Here is a 10,068-nt window from a genome sequence, read left to right on the forward strand (position 1 = left end):
AAAAATTGACAAGGCAAGAAACAACAAATGTTGGAGAAGTTGTGGAGAAAGGAGAACCCTCTTACACTGTTGGTGAGAATGCAAGTTGGTGCAGCTACTTTGGAAAACAATGTGGAGGTTCCTCAAAAAATTAAAAATAGAGCTACCCTATGACCCAGCAATTTCACTACTTAGTATTTACCCCAAAGATACAGATGTAGTGAAAAGAAGGGTCATATGTACCCCAATGTTCATAACAGCAATGTTCACAATAGCTATACTGTGGAAAGAGCCAAGATGTCCTTCAACAGATGAATGGATAAAGAAGATATGGTCCATATACACCATGGAATATTACTCAGCCATCAGAAAGGATGGATACCTAATTTTGCATCAACGTGGCTGGGACTGGAGGAGATTATGCTAAGTGAAATAAGTGAAGCAGAGAAAGTCAATTATCATATATGTTTTCACTTATTTATGGATCACAAGGAATAGCATGGAGGGCATTAGGAGAAAGAAGGGAAAAATCAAGGGGGGGGGGATATGGGGAGATGGGAGTGGGAGACAAACCATAACAGATTATTGACTCTGGGAAACAAACTGAGGGTTTTAGAAGGGAAGGGGGTGGAGGGATGAGTGAGCCTAGTGATGGGTGTTAAGGAAGGCATGGATTGCATGGAGTACTGAGTGTTATACACAAACAATGAATCATGGAACACTACATCAAAAACTAATGAAACACGATTTGGTGACTAACGTAACATAATAAAAAAAGAAAAAAGAGGAGAAGCTTCTTGAACAGTTTTGTAAGGAATAAAGGTAAGATGGTCATAGGACTTGAAAAACAGATTGGAGAAAAGCAATTTCAATTCAGTTCCTGTCTCTCTCCTGCGTTATTTTCGTACCTAAATAAAACCTAAAACATTTCTATAGGTGTTACTAGCAATAGCCCAGAATACTGGTGGAGGTGTATAAGGCATAACAAAAGTTCTGAAGAGAAGAGGTACCACTAAGTGCCCTCAGGCATTATTCATCCATTGTTTGTACTTCAAACTCCCAGAGCAGGGATATCTTCCCTCACATGCTACCTGTACCTATGGATTTTATGGTAAAACCCTGAACAGAGGAATTATCTGGCAGGGTGGCAGCAAACAAAAGCCACTAATAGTAGTTTTATGTATTGGAAACCTCTATTATAGGGCCCAAAACCTCACCCTCCTTGAGCTCTATAGGACTGATACAAACTAGAGTCTTGTCTTTAGCCCTTTTACAGTTTGGATTATCAGAAAGAATAGAAAGAAACATGAGCTCACAGGAAAAATTACTAAACAATTAATGAGTACAGTTACTAAACAATTAATGAGTACAGTTCCTCAAAAGAAAACAACTTTGTAAAGTTTGATATTTCAAAAATTCACCAGAGTATAATTATTAGAAAAGATGGACGAAGAATTGAAATAAGAATGATAAACTTGGGATGCCTGGGTGACTCAGTCAGTTGGGCCATTGTCTTTGGCTCAGATCATGATCCTGGAGTCCTGGGATCAAGGCCCGCATAGGGCTCCTTGCTCAGTGGAGAGCCTGCTTCTCTTAATCTGCCTCTGCCTACTACTCTGCCTGGTCGTGCTCTCTCTCTTTCTCTGAGAGATAAATAGATGGAAATCTTTAAAAAAAAAAAAAAAGTGATAAACATACATTAGGAGATAAGGAAAGATATTAGCATATAAAAAGAATAAGATTATTAAAAATAAAAAATTATTAAATATAAAAAATAATAGTTGAACTAAGAGAACACTAAAGAAAAGACAAATGGTACAACAGACACAGCCAAAGATACATCCTGGAAGATTTTGCTGGTTAAGAAACAAGCCCTTTTAAGAATCAGATGGCTTATTAACTTATATACACAGTAAAAGTAAGAGTTGTCAAAGACGCTACCTCTCTGCATCATTTATCCTATAGGACAGCACTGAAGGAAAAGAGTATATGGCTGTAACACACCTGACAGGACACACTGTTGCTAAGGAGCCAATGTCTTGTTATAACTAGTTAGTTTTATAGCTTCTTATACACCTTAGGACAGGGGAAGGACACATTCTCATACTTCATCAGAACCATGGAAGTGATGAGAAATCTCATGACAGTTTCTTTGGTAAATAAAGACAAGAGTGGGAGACAGTGTTTTAGAAGCTCTTCACAATCTTCTCATGGTCTCATGTTCCAGAAGGATTACAGGGTATGGTGTCAGGATGATTTAAACCTTTCCTACATGTCTATCTATATATGTGCAAGGCTATTAGGGCACCATCATAGTTATTTCCCTACAGAGAAATAGCATATGTAAAGGTAATTTTAAAACATGGATAACTGATTGGAAGGGGAGGTGAACCATGAGAGACTATGGACTCTGAAAAACAGTCTGAGGGGTTTGAAGTGGCGGGGGGGTGGGAGGTTGGGGTACCAGGTGGTGGGTATTATAGAGGGCACGGCTTGCATGGAGCACTGGGTGTGGTGAAAAAAATAATGAATAATGTTTTTCTGAAAATAAATAAATTGAAAAAAGAAAAACATGGATAATTGAAATGGAAATGCTAAAATCAAGATAATAAGAGATACAAGTAAGAGGAGTAAAAATGGAGAAGAGGAAAGAAATTGAAGCAATTGAGATAAATTATACAGAATTAAAGAAAGTTAAAAGGTCTCAGATTAAAAGGTCTAGCAATGTTTTAATAAAGAAAAAAACAACTATGAACATAAAAGCAGGATGTTAAGAATATCAAAAATAAGGGAGATTCTGAAAGTCTCTAAAGAAAAAGAGAATATAATCAACAATAAAAAATTAGGTTTCTACTTGACTCTTCAATAAAAATGTGAATGTATTCAAATAATGAAGTTATTTTTTAATACTGAAGAAAACTAATATTTAAATTAGAGTTTTATATTATATCAATATGGCAATCAAATATGAGGAGATAATAATGATATTCCAGGAACTTCTACTTCTAGATAGAATAACTCAGTTTGCTATAGGCTGATTTCTGCTATAACAAAGAAAATTTATAAAAATCATACTTTAGATATATCAGAGAGTCATGGAAATGAGGGTTAGATATAATAAAACTACATAAAGGGTAGAACTGTGTTCTAAAGTGAGTTGGTGACTTCTAACTATAACTTTTCCCAAAAGTATTTGCTAGTTAGGCAAAGCCTGAACATCTTGATTGCTGGAGGCAGAAGGCTTCTGTTTGGACAAGGAAAATCAACAAAGAATTAACTTGGGGTTAGAGTAACAAATTAGAAAATTGAAGAGCCTCAGATACATCTGACCCACCCCCAACACACACACACACGCACACAATATTTGTTAATTCATAGAGTTGTATGGAAGACTGGCAAGATATGCCAAGAGAATGTAAAAGGTAGATTAAGATCTCAGAGTTGAGGAAACAAAACCCATTGGCTAGAAGGGGCCTTTATCAGATACTTAACCACCATCCCCCTCATCCATTTGGCAAATTTCAAAGCTGCATGAGGCAGAGGTTTAAAAAAAGTTGAAAATCCTAGGTGGGAAAAAAAAACCTAAATCATCCACAATCTCTTGAAGATGAAGAGACAAAAATTTACCAGGTTCTTAATCAATAGCCCATGTAGGTCACAATGTAGGAATAGGTACAATCCAGAGAGAAACCAAGTTTTAAATTGCAATTTAACCCTAATGCATCTCAATCCCTGACTGAAATGACATAATTATCCTCTTAGTCTATTATGAACCATTAAAAAAAGGATAAGATATCAGCATCAAGAGTACCTACAATTTACTGATACAAAACTGTCAGCATACAAAAGACAACCAAACAAACAAAAACAAACCAAAAAACTACTACACTGAGAAGAAAAGCTAGATGACTGATGAATCAAAATAAACAAGAGAAACAAACTAAGATAATCCAGATATTTGGGTTAATAGGCAAAAACTTGAAATTACCAGTCATGTGTTAAAAAATATATTGGAAAATATGGATAAATAGGTAAAATTTAGAAAATTTCAAGTAAATTTGACACCTAAAAAAATGAATCAATTAACTAACCTAGAATAAAAAGTATATATTTTCTGAAATTTGATATTTTTAAAAGCAGACACAGAATTGGCAGAGTGAAAGACATGTCAATATAAAAATATCCAAAATAAAGCCCAGAGGAAAAAAGAATAGGAAAAAATATATATAAGAAAAATGTGGGGCATCCTGAAAGTCTTAACATATATGTAATTGTAAAAGGAGAAAAGATAAAGATAATGGGATGAAAATAAAATGTGAAGAGATAAAGACTGAGAATTTTCCAAAATTGATGAAAAATAATCAACCCACAGACTGGAAAATTCAATAAACCCCATGGAAAATAAATGCAAAGAAACTACAGAGTACATCTAATATTAAAACAGGTGAACCAAAAACAAAGAGAAAATCTCAAAAGAAGTAGATAAAAAGCAACATGTTGCCTTTATAGGAAATAAAGACAAAAGGCTGAATTCACAACAAAAATGATAAAAGCCAGAAGATGAAAGAATAACATCTTTAAATTGCTGAAAGAAAATAATTACCGATCTATAATTCCATATCTAGCAAGAGTGTCTTTTGAAAATGAGGGCAGAGTAAAGATGTTTTCAGGAAAACAAAAGCTGATGGAATAGAAATTCTACACTTCAGTTAAGGCAAAAATCATCACAGTTAGAAATATGAAATGTAGAGAGGAATAAAGAACACCAGAAAGGGTAATAAAGGATAAATACAAATTAATATTGACCATAGTTTTTGCCTGTATATCATTCTGAGAATATTTAGCCCGAATTATTTTATTGATAGATTTCTTTAAAATGTGAGGTCCTTAGTGTCTCTTTAGCCTCAGCTCTGGACTTTAGTCATGAATACTAAAGAGTAGGGAAAAAATTATAATAGCTTTTAAAATATATCACAAAACATTTCAAATAAATACCAAATCAATGAGAAACGCAATATGTGCCCAAAAGATGAGGGGAAAACATGACTCCTTTCTTCTGGAATGCTCCGAGGTTAAACTTTATGAAGGAGGTAGATACCAGCTGAGCTTGAAGAAAAGTTACAGTATAAATGGAGAAGAGTCAGGAGAGATAGTTCCTGTAATAACTGCAGTCAGCATGGAATTTGAGGATTTATTGAAAGTAGAAGCAAAGAAATGGGATGAAGTCAAGTAGCTAAAAAATGTTAAACCTGACAGATAAGGAAAATAATAATACAATCTGACCAAATCAAAGAAGCCTGGTAGAGGACTAGGAGTAGAATAGTGTTTTCAGTTTAAGACATGTTTAATTTTTAGTGACAGCAGTGAATAAACTCAGTAGTCAGAAGAAAGATGCTAATGGAATGTGGGGCAAGGTCAGGGCTGAAATTGATCAATTTGCATTATAAAGTCACATCCTTCTTTTTTAAAGTGGCTGGTTCAATCAATTACCTCAGAAATTCATGTTTTCCTGGAGGCAATGTTTCTTGCTATTTTAAACTTACTCAAAACCTCAAATAAGACCTAAAAACTTGTATTTTTGTTGGTTCCTTCCTGCAGTCCTATTCAACAATATCCTTTGCTGGATAAGAAGAACAGGGCCTATTTAAAAATAGCTTGATATTCTCAAATTTTAATTTTGGAATAAGTCACTAATGAGTCACTACGGATGACTAAATATAAATTAGAATTGGTGGGTATTTGTTCTGTAGAGCATGAATTATCAATGCATCCTTATTCAAAAGAAACTAAAATTTAAGGCAATATGAATACTTTAATATCTGGATGCCAATGACCCTATAACTTCAGCAAAGAAGAAATAAAAGAGTATTCTGATTCATTTTAAGCAGTTTTTCAGGTGCTAAAATTTAATGACTCTAAAGAGATTTTTTTTTAACATGAAGTTTTTCTCTGTGTGAAATGAAACCCATTGACACCTAACTGAGACAGCAAGATGCAATCAACTAGATAGTTTAATCTTTCAGGATTCTTTTATCCAGGTCATACTGAGAATAATCCTCTTTGAAATTTTCATGAGATATATTTCTAACAATAATAAAGCATGAAATAAAGTGTTATATTGATATTTTGTAGAAACATATTAGAGTATTTGTATAATAAAGTAGAACATTTTATTACTGGTGCTCACATTCTTATATGGCAAATTTTCAAGAAGTTAGTATTTAACAGTGTGGTATATATAAAATTTATGGGATGTAAAAACACACAAAACAAAAAATGTGTAAAACTAATATTTTCTTTATCCTAATTTCCCAAAGGAGAATGACTTTTGCATTACTCACTATCACTCCCTGTAAGTGGGGTGTGAGGATCTTGCCTGTCAGTCACAGTGATCTGTTTCAATAGTCAGTGACATAGCCACTTGGATTGAAATGAGATTAGATAGTCCACACTTCCTCAGTGTATTCCTACATGATCTTTTGGTCTGGCCATAAAAAAAGGGATTATATCCATCAGGATAATATTAGGCTAGAAATAGCAGAAAACAAGTTTAAAAAAAAAAACCACAATGACTTTTATTTTAGTGGTTTATTTTAGTTCACATAAAAATTTATACATTTGGAGTTCAATACTATAGAATGATATAGCTGCACAAGAATATTTATCTTCCTGATTACCACTCTTAACCTTTTATGTACAGTCACTAGATGGCTACTGCATGTCTAGGCACCATGTTACTGGTTTAGGCTTGAAAAAGAAGAAAGGACAAGGCCAATGAGTCATGCCAGCCTAATCTGCACCAGACTACTGAGCCAGATCACCTTTAGCTATAAGAAAGGCCAGGAGGCATTTTTAGCTTAATATGGTATTGAATACTGGAAGAAAGCAAAGGGAAAAGAAAATTGGTGGTGGTTTTGGCCACTAACATGAAGCACAGAGAACACTGGAGAGTTTCAGTTATGCACAGCATATATGAGTACATGACAAGTAGTATGCATAGTATATGCAACTGAGGCAGGAACAGAATCATCTGAAAGGATTAGAGGTAACAATGCTCAGCGCTGGTACCAGTCTGGTGATAGTGTCTGTTTCCACAATACAGATGGGAAAACATCGCGATTCATGGGACACTGGTAGAGTACAGAAAGATTTTGCTTTAGTTGTGGGGAACTGTTAGCTCTAAGCTAAGCACTGTTCCAGTCCTATCTAAAAAAAAAAAAAAAAAAAAAAAAAAAATCCTAAAAGTATGACCCAAAGAATCAACTGTTTCCAAATATCAACTAGAGTCAAGAATGAAGTTTAAGAATTTTATATGTTCTCTATGTATGTCTCTCTCTAGAGAGAGTCATAGAGAGATTGAGAGATTTCAGAGAATTACTTTATACAGTTGTAGAGCTGGCAGAGCAAGTCCAAAATTACTAAAGCAGGCATTTAGAAAAGGAAGATGACAATCAATATAAAACTCTGAGTACAAGCAGAAACTATTGGTCACAGTCAGAATTTCTCTTTTAAGGGGAAACCTCATTCCTCTTTTTAAGGCCTTTCAACTCTTTCAGTTCAGGCACTCAGATAATCTAGTATAATCTTCTTTAAAATTAAAAGATTAGGGACTTTAACTACATCTGCAATAATCTATTCACAGCAATACCTAAATTAACTTTTGAATGATTTGGAACTGTAGCCCATTCAAATTGACATTCAATTACTGGAATACAACTAAATCATTACTTATGGAAAATTTTACAGTCCTACTAAATTCCTACATTAGAAATGAAGATAGATCTCAAATCAATTATCTCAGCTTCTGCTCTGAGAAACTAGAAAACAAGAAGAAGCTTACAAAATAAATAGAAGAAAGGAAATAGTAAAGATCAGAGTGGAAATTAATGAAATGTAAAGCAACAAAACAAATGAGAAAAATCAAGGCAACCAAAAGCTGATACATTGAAAAGAAGAATATATAATAAATAATAAATCAGTCTATCAAAACTGATTATGGGAAAAAGAGAGAAGACACTAATATTAATATCAGGAATGGAAGATAGGACATCATTTACTATGCATTCTGTAAGTATTAGAATAATAAAGGAAAATTATGAAAAACTTTATGTCAGTTAAGTTTGACAACTTTGGGTGAAATAGATAAATTTATCAAAAGAAGCAAAAATGGTAAGTCTATGTCAAAAACTAAAAGATAATTAGACTATTACTCATTAGAGAAATTGAACTTGTAGTTTAAAACCTCACCAGGAAGAGTCAAGGAATAGATAGCTTCATTTGTAAAGTCTCCCTACCATTTAACAAAGAAAGAATACATGATCTACTAAACTTTCCAGAAAATTTATAGAAGGAACTTTTCAATCATTCTTTATGGTCAAAATGACCCGAGTACCAAAACCAGACAGAGACATTACCCACCCCCACAAAAAAAGAAAAAAGAAAAGAAAGACAACTACTGGTAAATATCTCTCATATTTCAATTCAAAAATCACAAATTTTAAAAACGTAATTTAACATTATGTAAGGACAATACGTAATATTTTAATTCAGTTTATCTTAGAAATGCAGAGTTGGTTTAGCATTCAAAAATCAAGCAGCGTAATTCACCAATTTATTTTATAAAAAATGACAAAGTCCACCATATATTTCAAATAAGAACTCTCAGTAAAGTAGGAACAGAAAGAAACTTCTTCAACCTGGTATGAAGCATCTACTAAAGACCTAGAGCTAACTAATCTTAATAGCAAATGAACAAATTCTTTCCCTCTTAAGATTGAGAACAAAATAAAGATGTCTGCTATCTCCACTTCTTTTCAAGATTTTACAGTAGCTTCTAACACATGTGAAAGGGCAATACAAAGAAATAAAGGCATCCAGATTTGAAATGCAGCAAAAGTATCTTGCACAGATGATATGAGAAAATCCAATGGAATAGTCAAAAAAGCTACTAGAATTTATATATGATTTTAGCATAATTGTAGGATACAAGATCAATATGTAAAAATTAATTGCATATACTAGTGATACTCAATTAGAATTTAAATTAAAAATATAATACATAATACTATTTATGATAGCATCAAATATGTGAAATAGTTGAGTATAAATAGGACAGAAAATGTAAAAGAGCTAAATTCAAAACTACAATTATAATATTAATTAAAAATCACACTACATCAAAAACTAATCAAGTACTGTATGGTAACTAACATAATATAATTTTAAAAAAATGAATGTGCTCATTTTTTATAGCTTCCTGAAGAATAAATTTAAATAAAATGAATAATCATTTTAAAAAATCACAAAACATTGTTTAGAGAAATTAAAGTAAATGAAGATATATACTACATTCATAGTTTGGAAGACACAATACTTTTTAGATACCATTTTTAGGGGGCCTTAGTAGTTTAGTCAGTTAATCATCTGACTTGGCTCAGGCCATGATCTCAGGGTCCTAGGATTGAGCCTGGTGATATGGAGCCCTTTGGAGGTTCTGCACTCAGCAAAGAGTCTGCCTCTCCTTCTGCCACTCCCCTGCTCGTGCTCTCTCTCTCCCTCAAACAAATAAAAAATCTTTTTTTAAAAAGATGTTATTTGGGGTACCTGGGTGGCTCAGTGGGTTAAAGACTCTGGGATCAAGCCCCTCATCAGGCTCTCTGCTCAACAGGGAGCCTGCTTCCTCCTCTCTCTGCCTGCCTCTCTGCCTGCTTGTGATCTCTGTCAAATAAATAAATAAAATCTTTAAAAAAAAGAGATGTCATTTTTACTCAAGTTGACCTGTTATTTTTTCCTCAAAAACAATCCTAGTCAAAATCTTATCTGTTCTGTTTTAATAAAAATTGTCAAAACAGGTTTTAAAATTTACATGGAAATGCAAAGGACTAGGTTAAGATAAATAAATATAAAAATAAGAACACTTTTGAAAGACTAACTTTACTTGGTTTTAAGATTTATTATAAAAGTGCAATAATAATCCAGATAGTGTAGTATTTGCAGGGTTATAAGCACAATAATCAGTGGTATGTAATAGAATTCAAAAATAAATCCACACAGCTATAAAAAACTGATTTTTTTAAAAAAACTGATATT

This window comes from Neovison vison, chromosome 13 (genome assembly GCF_020171115.1).
Source record: "Neovison vison isolate M4711 chromosome 13, ASM_NN_V1, whole genome shotgun sequence".
NCBI lineage: Eukaryota > Metazoa > Chordata > Mammalia > Carnivora > Mustelidae > Neogale > Neogale vison.